The 12,844-nt window shown below is 44.5% G+C and overlaps 1 protein-coding gene across 4 annotated transcripts in view; it reads right to left on the bottom strand.

Annotated features, from left to right (window-relative positions):
- The window catches only part of SEPTIN12 (septin 12), a 75,273-nt gene that overhangs the window by 17,564 nt on the left and 44,865 nt on the right, over positions 1 to 12,844 (bottom strand). The window lies entirely within an intron of this gene.

Below are 12,844 nucleotides of genomic sequence, written 5' to 3' on the forward strand. Positions count from 1 at the left end.
GCTCTGCTCTGCTCTTTAAATGAAACAAGCCCATAGGAAGCCTGGAGCTCCTTCCCAGAATACAAAAGTGTGCTTTTTCCATCCTTGAATACCAGTGGCTCCACTGGGGCCTGCCAGTCACACAGATGTCAGGAAAAGAAGGTGCTCAGTGTCTCCTCATCAAAGCCTTTTCTCCTCCTGACTGACAGCAGACCGAAGGCTGTGGCCCTGAAGGCTGGAACAGGAGAAGAGGGTTGCTAATGAAACACTGGCTCGGCTCAGCCTTCTTGAATCCCTCAGATCTTTCTCCTTCAGGATGTAAGACCTTCTCACCTTTGGCTTCAACTGGTCAAGGTGGAGTTGCTGGTGGTCTCACAGCTAGGATTGTGTTCAGGGGAGAGCATGATCTCTTGCAGAGTCAAGGAAATGAAGGAAAACCGTTGAGAACTAACAAGGGTAGGGGTTCCACTGTGGCATGAGGTTTAGAGCATTGTAAGATGGGCACCAAAGGGGAGGAAAAGAAACAGAAATGCACCAACCCTCCCCCCAAAAATGAAAATCTCAAACACTCTTACATATGGACATCTGCTCGTGAGTGTCTGTGTGTATATATACTGTATAAGTATGTATGTACGCATTATAGAAATAATTCTGATTCATTAAGTCAGGGATGGGCTACCTGAGATCCCTGGCCAACATGTGTTTCCCAGATCCATCCATCCATCCATCCATCCATCCATCCATCCATCCATCCATCCATCTATCTTCTCTCTCTCTCTGTCTCTCTCTCTCTCTTTTTCCTCCTGGAATATTTTCCAACCACAGTTAACTGCATATTTCTGTCAGGAAGATGACCTTGACAGAGATATGCAGGAACCGTTACCTAAGCAAAAAGGGGCTGAAGCATTTTTTAGGTCCAGAGCAACCAGATAATATTTGGAAGTGGCTCAGGCAGACGCCTTCCTAATTCACTGGAGTATTAAGAAAGAAGAGGAAGGGCAGCCCAATCAGACAGTCAAGGTTCTGTTATTACAGCTGACTAAAACCAATCATCTGGTTTCATTTGTATATCCAGTGTAACATCTTTTTCCATATCACACTTGCAGCCCGTCATTTTCAAAGCCACTTTCAGATCAGTCTCAGTCCCATTTGGCTGAGGCTTTGTTCCTCTTCCACAGCATCTCTTAAAAGCAGTCTGTCTATAATGGTAGACACTTTTAAGATTAACATCTGGATCCATTGCTCACAAATATCCTCAAATACGTCCAGTGTTAAAGTACTTTGCTCCATTCTGTGTTAGTAAGTCAAATTCAAGTGTTCTTCTTCTTTAATTGTAATCTTTAGTTCTCTGGTTCCCCCTAGTGTCCAATGTCCAAATTCACATTCTATCACATATTCTTTCAAGAATTCTAAATAACGGCATTTTCCCATGAGAAGGACTCCCATGACCAATTTCAAAATCTTATTTTAAATCTATCTGGATCCCTAGTCTGTTTATAACTTTCCAAAATCAATGTTCTAATCACCCTTTTGACACTTCTTCCAAAAAAATATTTTTTTATGTCCTTAACCTTATCTTTAAAATTTCTTTCGCTAAGGATTGAAGGAAACTCACCGGGTGCTGTAAAACTTGTCAATCAAAGGGCTCTTAATAGTTGGCAAGCAATTAATAAGCAATTTCCAAAAGGGATTAAGAAATGAAGCTCAGCAGAACTTGGTGTCCATAAGGCTACCTTGCAGCTGTGAGCTTGGTGGAAATCCCTCAACTCCCAGCCACTCAACTCATGAGCTGTTCTTGCAGTTTACTCACGAGGAGTAGCTATCTGGAGTACAAGTGGGCAATCTCACAATCTCTCCTTTATCTGAAGAGGTTTGGCCGGCGAGAAAACACCATCTGTCCATCAACCTTGCAGTAATGCCGTCCCCGTTCCATCAGAGATGTATAGTTCACCATGAGTCCTCACCGGAAGTCTCTGGTGAGTTGATTTCCTGATCTGATCTACCTAGTGGGGTTGACAATTTCTCAAAGATTGGAATAGAAAATAGAAAACTATAAAAAATTAGCATAGGTTTAAAAGCCTACCGAGAACTGGAAAACACTTTCACAAATGCAAGAAATTGTAGCCCTGCTCAGATATCTGAGACAACCTGGCCTCCCTTGTGATCCTCCATGATCCTCGCCATTCCAAAGAGGTTCAGCCCCCCAGTCTCCAAATAAGTAGAATAAGAAACGAAGACAATGGCCAAGGGACATCAGTACCCAATCAGTCTGTTCCAAGCGATCCCAGCAAATGCTTCTGAACTCTCAAAACTCATTTTGATTTCCATTATGTTGCTGGACTATGCAATAACCTGAAGCACCTGAGGCAGGAGCTGCGTGTCCAGTGACGATGGGTCTTGGAGCAGAAAGGCCACTTGCTGTGAGGAACATGGGTTCAGATATCCCAATAGTAAGAAATCTCTCTGGAACCAGTTAGGTCTCAGTAAAGTATTTCGTTTATTGAAAGATATAGTACCATCACCTCCTGCATCTAAAGACTCAAGTAATTGTATTTGCCCCTGTCCTCTTCTTTTATCAGACCCAGGTCCCCATCTTCATTTGAAATTGAATATACAACTGCCTTTGGTTTTACACTGTGGACTTCAGCAACAGTCTCACTGCCCATTGGCAGAAAATACTTTAGCCACAGCATTCTGGTGTCAACTTGCTGAGTCTGTGAAGTTTCTAATTCTTGCTGGCTCTGTGATGTTTCCAGCTCTCTCACTCACATCAATCAGGTCTCCCCACTCCCTCCTTTACAACCCATGAACCAGAGGAAAAGGCCCAGAAGGGATTTTTATGACTTCTGGGGCCAAACCTCTGACACTAGCAAGCACAAAGAAAAATCCATCCCTCCCATCACTCACGGTTTTTTGTCCATCATCTCATGCCTTGAGTCTGAATTGTGCCATGATGACATTATTATTACACCTCCATTAACACTCTTGTTATTTCCCTGGGACCAATATTGTTATGCACTGGATTAAGAACGTAGATGGAACTAGATCTCCGTTGGTCAACCCGAAGTGGGACGCTGAGGTTCCCCAGAGACTGCAGACCTCCCCCTCATCCCAAATCACTCATTTTATCTGTTGTTTGGTAAATGTACTGCCTGTATTTTGAGCATCAGCCCTCCCAGGTAAACCAGACAGGAAACATGAATAGATGAATTAATTCTACTTTATTGTAAGACCACATTAACAGAACCTTGCAAGTCTGAAAGTACAGATCTCCCGCCGTCACTTTTAACAGCCTGATACGTTAGGGCAGATCCATTCTAGGCTTCTTCCTCTGGCCGTTATGCAGCTGCAGGCTCCTCCCCCTTTTATCTAATAGTTCCCTAGGCAGCATCTCTTCCCCTCATCCCTCAAGATCATTCCCACATGCCATTACATTGGGGGACAAAGGTGGAAAATAAGAGCCCCCCTCTTCTGCTGTCCAAAGCTGTCATTATCTAACCCGCATGAGATGGAACAGTCTTCTTAAACCAGATCTAACCCCAAGCCCCAGACCCTTCAGGGCCTCACTTGGTTTCTTGCTTGTTTATCTCACATTCTCTCCAAAGAGACCTTATCTGCTTTGCGGGGGCTTCCCTCTCCCTGTCCATAGCAGCTCCGGTCTCCTCCCTCCCTCGCTCTGCAACACACACACACACACACCTTTTAAGTTCAACAAAGTCAAAACCTCTCTGCCTGGGAGGGGGAGAAGAGATTCCCAGGCATGATCAAAACCAGATGTGCAACCTTCTTAATAAAAAAATTAAAAAGCAAAGGGTGAGAGGAGCCACAGCTGGGATGCCTTCCTGCTTTTCATCTGCAATTGGTCCATGCAGCACCCCAGGAAGGGAGCTTCGGCAGGCAACCAGAACAGCCCCCCCATTGAAGGAGCAAAACTGGGGCAGGAAGGCAGGAAAACAGATTTGAAAGAACATGCAGGGTCTTGAAAACATCTAACCTTGGGTTTGAAGAAGGTACAATCCCAGCATTTAGCTGAAAGGAGGAGGATTAGATTTCCTCCTTGGATAATTGGGCTCAGAAAGGGGTGGCTGGCTTTAAAGCTGTGGAGTATACCGAAATGGAAAAGGAGGGGGGTTAGAATTTTTTTAGCGGGGACAAGGGTCATCTCAAATTCAGGGTCAACTGCTTTTCAGGTAAATAGGGTTTTACACTTTTCTGGAGAACCTTCAGGCAACTATCAAAGATGGAGGCTCTGGAGCTTCACCGATGGGGAGAGACATATTCTGGTCAGACATAGTCACCAGGCTTTCCTTTTCTTGAATTCGCTCGTTTTTAAATCGTGCAGTCAAATTGCCCCAAACCCTGATAACCCCAGTGGAAATTTAGGGAGGTCATTGGATTGGAAAAAATCTGGACACTCATATTGCTGAATCCTTCTGTCCTACAGTTTCCAAAGATTTCTCCCTTCCTTATCATTCCAGGCTTTCGGGGCTGGGCTCCCTGAAATGGCAGACCTATAAAAGGAGGGATTGGTGTTTCTTTTCTTTTGTCAGGAGGAACCCGCTGATGGAAAACCCTGCTAGGGGGAGAAATTTGTAAGAATGGATCCAAAGATGGCATTCCTAGATATGGGGAAGAGCCCTCCCCACTTTTCACTGCAGGGTTACCTATGAATCCCCATGGATTTTTACACACAGATGTCCAGGCTACCACACGTCTTGAAGTTGCTAAGATTGAGAAACACTGGTCTAACTTACGCACTATTTTGGCTGCCTTGTGTGATGTCTTCCCCCTTCCCCCTATACATTTGTTTGTTGAAAAACTTGCTTGTTTGGAAACCTTCCTTGCAAAAAAGCGCAATTACCGAAGGGACCTTGTTCCAATTCCCATGACAATTTGGGAAACGTGACTCTGGAAAGTTCTTTGCAAATTTTGATTCTGATAAAACAGAACTCATCTCTACTCCTCAACGCCAGAAAATGGGAATATGTTGGCAAATTACGATAGGTCTCCACTCAGTACACTCCGAGTCTACCCCTAAGATCAGAGCAAGGACACGTATTGCTCAACTCAGCCAGCAAAAATATAACCTGATGCTTATTTATTAAACCTCAGCAAACATCAACGAACAGTTAACTGGCAAAACAGGATAAAATGCAAACAAAAGCAGAGAGAAAGATCAACAACAGGCAATTTATATCATCTCTATATCAGAAGGGTTGAGCTTTCCAGAGCCACTGGAAACCAAACTGAAGGTAATTAGCATGGACAGTCCCAAAGGGAGGGGCCTTTGATTACTCCAGCTTTAACCCTTTTCTGTACACAGCAATAGCAGAATCGGGATGGAAAGTAGGCCACCAGGTGATCCCTCTATCTTGCACCATGATAGAAAAAATGTGATGGAGGGGGATGCAGAAAAGCCCCTGCTGATGTTGGAAAGGTCCAACACTACCCACATCACTATGGAAGAACAGTTGGTTAAGATAAAGCAGCTTGCCAAGATGGCTAAATTAACTTCCTTGATCAGAGAAAAGCAAAATCTACATTTATGGTTGACTGGAAACCCCTTATAGACTTTTTGTATGAAACAGAAAAAAAATGTTATGGTTTTGATGATTAGACAGGATAGATTATAGAAAGAAGAGAGGTATGTTGTACCCATAGAGTAAGAGGTAAATTTGTAATTGCTGTAAAGAAGATCGAAAGCTATTTCTTTGCATCTTTTTTCTTTCTTTTTCTTTCTTTTGTATTTTTTTCTACTTCCCCCCTTGCACTTTTAGCTTTCTCTTTGATTTCTTTCTTCTTTTCTTTTTCTCACTTTATATTAGTTTGTATTAGTGTTCATCTTCTGTTTTAAAAAATATTTAATAAAATTATGCCAAAAAAAAAAAAGGAAGTGCAAGACACATCTAGCTGCTTCAAAAGCTGCACCTGGGAGTCTAGGATTGGGTGCACATGTACAGACCTCTCTACCAGGACCATTGACGAAGCAAAGTGGCTGGATTTGCAGACACTCACATGCAGAGTAAGGGACAAAGCTGGTGAGGCAGCAGCCGGCAGGATGGGGATGCTCCAGATCCCGTCTGTTAGTATAACGGTATGTGGGAATGACCTTGGTGACCGGGGGAAGAGATGCTGCCTAGAGAACGGTCAGATAAGAGACGGCTTGGCCCACAGCTGCATAATGGGAGGAGAAAGAAGCTCAGAAGGGACCCTCCCTAACTTCCCAGGCTGTAAAGGAGACAGCGGGAAACTTGTACTTTCAGATTTGCAAGATTCTGTCAATGTAGCTTTACAATAAAGTAAAGAATTAGCTCATCTGGTCGTGTTCCCTGTCTGGTCTACCTGGGAAGGCTGACAATTAGGGAGTGGCATCGTGTGGCATCTAGGAGCTGTCCCTTCTCCGTTGCAGTGCCCGCCCTATGGAACAGATGGCCCCGGAGAGCCAGATGGCCCCGCCCTTTTGTGGAGCGTTTCAGACCTGGTTCCTCCCCCAGGCTTTGGGCTGGGAACTTAAGGGGGGCCCGTTGGCTGCTCTGTTTGGTTACAGTCCTTGGATTAGAACTGGAATGCTTTTAAACCTCGCACATACAGTATGTTTATGTTTATTCTGCTGTTTCTGTTTGTTATTTATACTGGGGGGGGTGTTTTGGCTGGAATCCTTGTTCGCTGCCTAGTTGCTGCATTGCGAGATGGTCAACTATACAAATTGCATAAATAAAGGGAGGCAGAACCTTGTGAGACGATTAAATAGGTGCCCCCTAATCATAAGGCCATCAAGCGAACAGCCCCATTCCTGCTGACTTTGAAAGAGGAGAAGGGGGAAATTTGAAATGTAAGACACACATACGGGCTGTGATTTCTGGGTATTGCAGCAGGCGGGTCATTGGCGTGTGCGTGGCTTCCTTCCTGCTTGCAAGAAAGCGACTTCCTGAGGCCGTGCCCTGCTTGTGAACCTCTGCTGGAAGCAAGCTCCTGAATCCAGGGTTACGTTTCTGGAGAGTTGGGACTGACTGCTGTGACCGGCACCAAGGCATAGCCTTCAAAGCAGCTGAGAGGCTTCCAAGAAACACAGCTTCATGGAGAGCTATTTAGTTGCGCTAATATATTCTACAAAGCTCCTTTTCTGGAAGGCTTTGCACAGTAAATCTACTAAGCTGCCAGCTTGGGCATAACAATTGTTGCAGCAGTGAGAACTGGAAGACGCTTCTACATACAGGTAGTCCTTGACTTACAACCATTTGTTTAGCGACCATTTGAAGTTACAACGGTGCTGGGAAAAGTGGCTTGCAACCGGTCCTTGCACTTACGACCATCACAGCGTCCCTGCGGTCATGTGATCAAAACTCAGACACTTGGCAACCACCATGTATTTACAATAGTTGCAGCATTCCGGGGTCATGTGACTGCCATCTGCAACTTCCCAGCCAGCTTCGGACAAGCAAAGTCAATGGGGGAAGCTGGATTCACTTAACGACCCTGGTGATTCACTTAATGACCCTGGCGACTTGCTTAATGGCCACAGCAAAAAAGGTTGTAAAATTGGACATGACTCACTTAACAACCACCTTGCTTAGTGGCAGACGTTCTGGTCCCAACTGTGGTCGTAAGTCGAGGACTACCTGTAGTAGCTTCCGGCTCTCTGTGTGTGTACATCCAACAGCATAGTTGGAAGTTGGAGAAGGGCCTATATTCTAGTCACCGAATGCTCATCGTTTAATGCACCACCAATGCTCCCTTCCTACCCTTGTCACATCAAACAGCAGGACATGGAGCTCTTCGCAATTTTGCATAAATCCTAACCCTTGAGTTGAAGATGTCCTTCCTACTTACACCCTCAGGCCAACCAACAGACAGAACATTTTCAGTTACCACTTTTCGGGTAACTGAAATCCTGTTCACTTCCTCTCTGGCTTCTGAGATTTTAGCTAATGATTCTTTATCTACTGGGAAGCTGACTTTTCATGTTCATAAGGACTAGAAACATTGATCTCACTTTTGAAAAGCTGAAGTACCTAGGAGGGTAGGAGTCTGTATCAGCGGGTGCAGCCAAGGTGGTGTTTCAAAGGGAAATCTATCTATTTTCCTCTATGTGAAAAAGAATAAAATGCAAATTATGGGTCAGTTCTTTCCAAGCCCTTCCTCAGTTTTTTCACCAGAAAGTTAACCCCCAGCTCATATCTCCTGAAGCTGAGATCCTCCGGGGCAGAAGAAAATGAAAAGTGGCTTTCTCCTTCCACCTGCTCCACCATTTTTTCTTCCCCTAGGAAACCTGGAGAGCCGTATTGGACCTCTTTTGTGCTCCTGCTTTTGTTCAGCTCTTTAAAATGATATCCCCTAATCCTTCCTATTCTCCTCCTTGGAGGATGTTTTAGGCCCCCAACAAAATCAGCCTTCTTGCTCAAGACTGCTTTCTGGCATCTCCAAGCTGGCCTCCAGCTTTTGATCTGGGAATATTTATTGCCAAACGCAAGAGTGGGTCATGACTTCAGCAGAGAATTCTGTGCAAAGATTTGAACTGTATTGGGGAGGGGGGCAGGGTGAGGAGAAAATGTTTGGGGGGGAGTAATGGTGGGAAAGGGCAGGAGGTTGCTAGGAAAGAGATGGTTCCCAGAACTGAACGCCGAAGAGTAATGCAAGCCATATGCAAAGTCCTTGGAAAGCAGGTAGTTCTCGCAGCAAAGCAACCCACGGACTGGGAATGGTGCAAGAGCAGCGATCCAAAGGCCAACCAGAAAAAGGTGGGTCCCATCTCAAGCAGCCAAGGACCTTGCCAATGTTTTCTTGTTGAGCTGGCAGGAAATCTGGAAGGGCCCTTCCTGCAAGGAAATGCTCAGGCTGGGTCAAGTAACCCTGGGAGTTGTGGTCCCAAGTGGACTGTCTTCTGTAAAGTAGGACCACCTGGCCACCCGAGATGGAAGGGCCTTGAATGGAGGCCGTCAAGTCTAATCCACACAAAAGCGAACAGGAAACCAGGAACTAATTCAAGCCAGATGGTCCTGGCAGCCCACGGCATGGAGAAACTATAGCTCAAAATTAACATCCTTGCTCGCAGGGAGGGGCTGTTGCTTGGCTGAAAAACCCAGGTGACACTCTCTATTCTTCAGGGTGTCTCCACCAGGGTTCCGTGGTGCCTAGGGTTCTGTGAGAGGTCCCTAGGGGTTCCCTGGGAGATCACAATTTATTTAAAAAATTATTTCAATTTTGGGCAACTTCACATGAAAGAGGTAAGTTTCATGCTTTATTTTCAGTTTAAGAATAATGTTAGTGCATATCTACAGGCCTACCCATGAAACGAATATAATAATTTGGTAACTTCTGGCCTCTATGTGAGCCTGAATGTGTAGAGGTTCCCCAAAGCCTGAAAAATATTTCAAGGGTTCCTCTAGGGTCAAAAAGTTGAGAAAGGCTGTTTCAGACAGCCTGGGAAATTCAGGGACCCAGTCTAGGATAATCAAGTTGGGGAAAGCTGTGAGATCCACCATGGCTGAGCAACTTTCCTGTCCTTTGAGCTGTACTTTTCAGAATTATCTTTTTTTTAGGGCTCTGAGGACTGCAGGGATACCTAATTAATGTCACAGGAGTTGGGGGTAAGGGGAGAAGAGAGGACCAAACATTTCCATCCCTTTTATTTGGGGGTGGTTATTTGGGGGGTGAAGGCACTGCAGAAATGTTCATGTTTTCTTAAAACAAACACATGCATTAAAAAAAAAACTCTGCTGAAAATCCACAAGTTGCTGCCAAATTCTGGCTATGCAAATTTGGGGTTTCTGGAAGAATGTAAATGGGGGTGTGGGAGCCAGATGCACAAGCTGTGGGTCATAGAGCATCCCTCCCCAATGTTGATGGCTTTCCCTTCTGCTTTTTATCTCTTGGCTTTTGATCTGATTCTTGATGAGTATCTTGCGTGTGCATGTTTCAACCCTCTTCTTTGTGCGCCTGCTATAAATATTTATAAGGCCTATCAGTTCTTTAAACAAAATTCCTGCAATCCCCTCAATGTACAGGGGACAACGCTTGGCTTGTCCAGGTCCATCCGTTCTCGATGAGATCACCCGGCTGAGGCTGAATTAATCCCAGACTGGCTTTTGGTAGAGTTGAACAAGTTTTGCTCTTACAGCATTTCCATAAAGGGAAGGGTAAGGAGGACCAAATTTTCCAAGCAGAAGAGATGTTCTGCTGGACCAGATGGAAGGACTATCTAGTTTGGCCTTCTCCATAGTGGCCACCAGATACCTTTTGCAAGCAGCTCTTGGCTAAATTTGCATGAATGCTGAGCCACAAGTGAGCCAACCTCTTTTTAACCTGCGTTAACTCAACCTAGGGTATTGTGTGAACCTAGCATCAGTGAGATGCAAGCCTAGCCAGTGCAGGACTTGGAGTTATGTGGGAACTAGAGAAGGTGGCCTATTGAGTGGACAACTTCCCTTCAATAAGCATGTCATCCAAACACAGACCCTACCTATCCTACTGGAGATACGAAACATCCACCAGAGCAAATAATCCATTGGCAGGCTTACCTTCTCTGAATGTGCCTAAAGATCGTTCATAGCTGTTCAAGTTGGTGGCCACCAGTAGTTCTTCTGGAATCAAATCTCATAGTTTAACTATGGGCCATGGGATTGTTTCGTTTCATCCACTGGGAACCTCCAACCATTATCTTTCCAGATTAAATTAATTTAAAAATGTAATTACTCCTTGTGCATAAGGTTCCCATCTGCTTGATAAAAGTATTATGATCTTGCAGCAACTTTCAAAAGGGCCCTGGGGAGATTGTATTCAAAGCATTTGAGCCCCAGAATTGTGCTCCTCTGCTTTAGACTATAGGTTCAAGGGTGGAGACAATTTGTCTTTAATATAAGACGATTTTGTGAGCCCACTTGGGGAGTCTTTCCAGATGGTGTATTAAAACCAGATGTTAGATTTCCCCAACCTGGGTTGACCTCCAGATCTGTGGACTTCAGGATTCTCAACAATGGTTGTTTTGGCTGGGGAAATGGGGGAGTTGAGGTTCACTCCTCCGGAGGACGCCCAGGTCAGGCAAAGCTACACGTCAATAAACAGAAAGGAAATACATAAATGGACTTTGACATCAGGTTATGTTCTGAAACCTAGTCTGGTTCCTGACTCAGCAGAAGCACGAAAGGATCCCATAACAATTACAACTGACCAAGGAAAGTAATCCATGTCCTGTATCTGCCCAACAGCATAAAAAGTGCTGAGAACTGATGGGGAAATCTGGATGGGTCTTGTCTGAGTGAGCTGGGCTTCTACTCAAAATTTGAATGGAATCCTAAAACCTATCTTGTAATTTCACAAATGTTTTCTTCCCTTGCTAAAGAAGTTTCTGTTTTTCAACCTTATTCTCAAGGGGCTTCAGAATTCACATTTCTCAAAGGTGTGCTTTTGAACAGATTTACTTCATGATTTATTTATTTGATTTCTATAGCCGCCCATCTCAGCAAGTGACTCTGGACGGTGGTGGGTGGGCGCTACTGCCGATGTGGTTGTACTCTGCAACATCTCTTTCCATTGTTCTCCAATCTTTGTTTTTTATAGTTTTGATGGTTGTTCTCTGAGCCTCCCAGGGTTATGGAACAAAAGATGGGTGGCTATATTAGTCTTTTAAATCAATACAATCTCCCTGGCTGCCTACTCTTCCCAACCTGGGGGGGGGGGGGAACAACTCATGGATGAGCTCCCAAACTGGAAAAAACCTCACAGGTTGAGTTGCTCCTGAGGTCTTCTGCTGTGTTCCAATAATCAATGAGAAGCTACAGAAGCTGTAGATCCATTGGCTGAGTGATCTGAGAGGCCAATGTCCACACCAAGAATCTCCACCCTTCCCGCTTTTACACTTGCCTGGATTTTCGTCCAAGGCCGGTCTCCGCCTTATACACTTTCAAGCATGAGCTCAGCTTTACAGCTGCAGGGTTGCAACCTAACCTTTCCACTTTGACTTCTCTGAAGATATAGAATTATGGAGAGCCAACCAATTTGCTGAGAAGCACTGGCATAGGAGGACGCCTCCTCCAACTACCATTTCCTTTGTAAATCAATCTCCTGTGTTGACAATCTGGGCAGAGCTGCTCCAGGCTCTAGAGCAGGGTCTCCCAACCTCAGCACCTTAAGCTGTGTGGAGTTCAACTCCCAGAATTCCCCAGCCAGCCATGGCTGGTTTTCTCTTCTGCCCATGTGCTATCATCGTCCCTGTTTCTTTTCTGTCCTGCCTCTTCTTCCAGATCCATTTTTTTTTTTTGGCAAGATCCACTCTTGACACTACCAAATGGCCTTTCCCACATTCAGGATTTCTCACCCCTTCTATATCCCTCCCTAATTCTCTCCATCTTCCATTACAAACAATCAAAACATACTTTTAGATTTATATTCATTCTTCTGTCCTATATACCTCTAAATAAACATGGCTTAAGCATGTGTTTGAAGCAGTCTTTTTTAACGTAGATACTCATCCGTCACCATTCTCAGGTCTCTGAATGGCCCAGTCACTTTTTCTGGGTGTTCTTGTCTCATTCTCACCCATCCAGCCATGTCAGGCAACACCATATTTTTTCCGCCAGATTGCACTCATTCAGAATACTTTTTTGTCCCCAAATGTATCTCTGGTTTTTCTATTATCTTCATTCAATGGAGCAAAGCCTGCAGCAATCACCAGCCTATGGATTTCAACTTTCATATACACCCAGGGCAATCTAGATCATAGCAATTGATACCTTCTTTTTTCTTTTTTTTAATACAAATTATATGAAATATTTTACAAAGAAAACTAACACAAACTAGGAAGGAAGGAAGGAAGGAAGGAAGGAAGGAGCTAAAGTGCAGAAAGAAAGAATTTAAAAAAATAGAAAGA

This window comes from Candoia aspera, chromosome 14, assembly GCF_035149785.1.
Source record: "Candoia aspera isolate rCanAsp1 chromosome 14, rCanAsp1.hap2, whole genome shotgun sequence".
NCBI lineage: Eukaryota > Metazoa > Chordata > Lepidosauria > Squamata > Boidae > Candoia > Candoia aspera.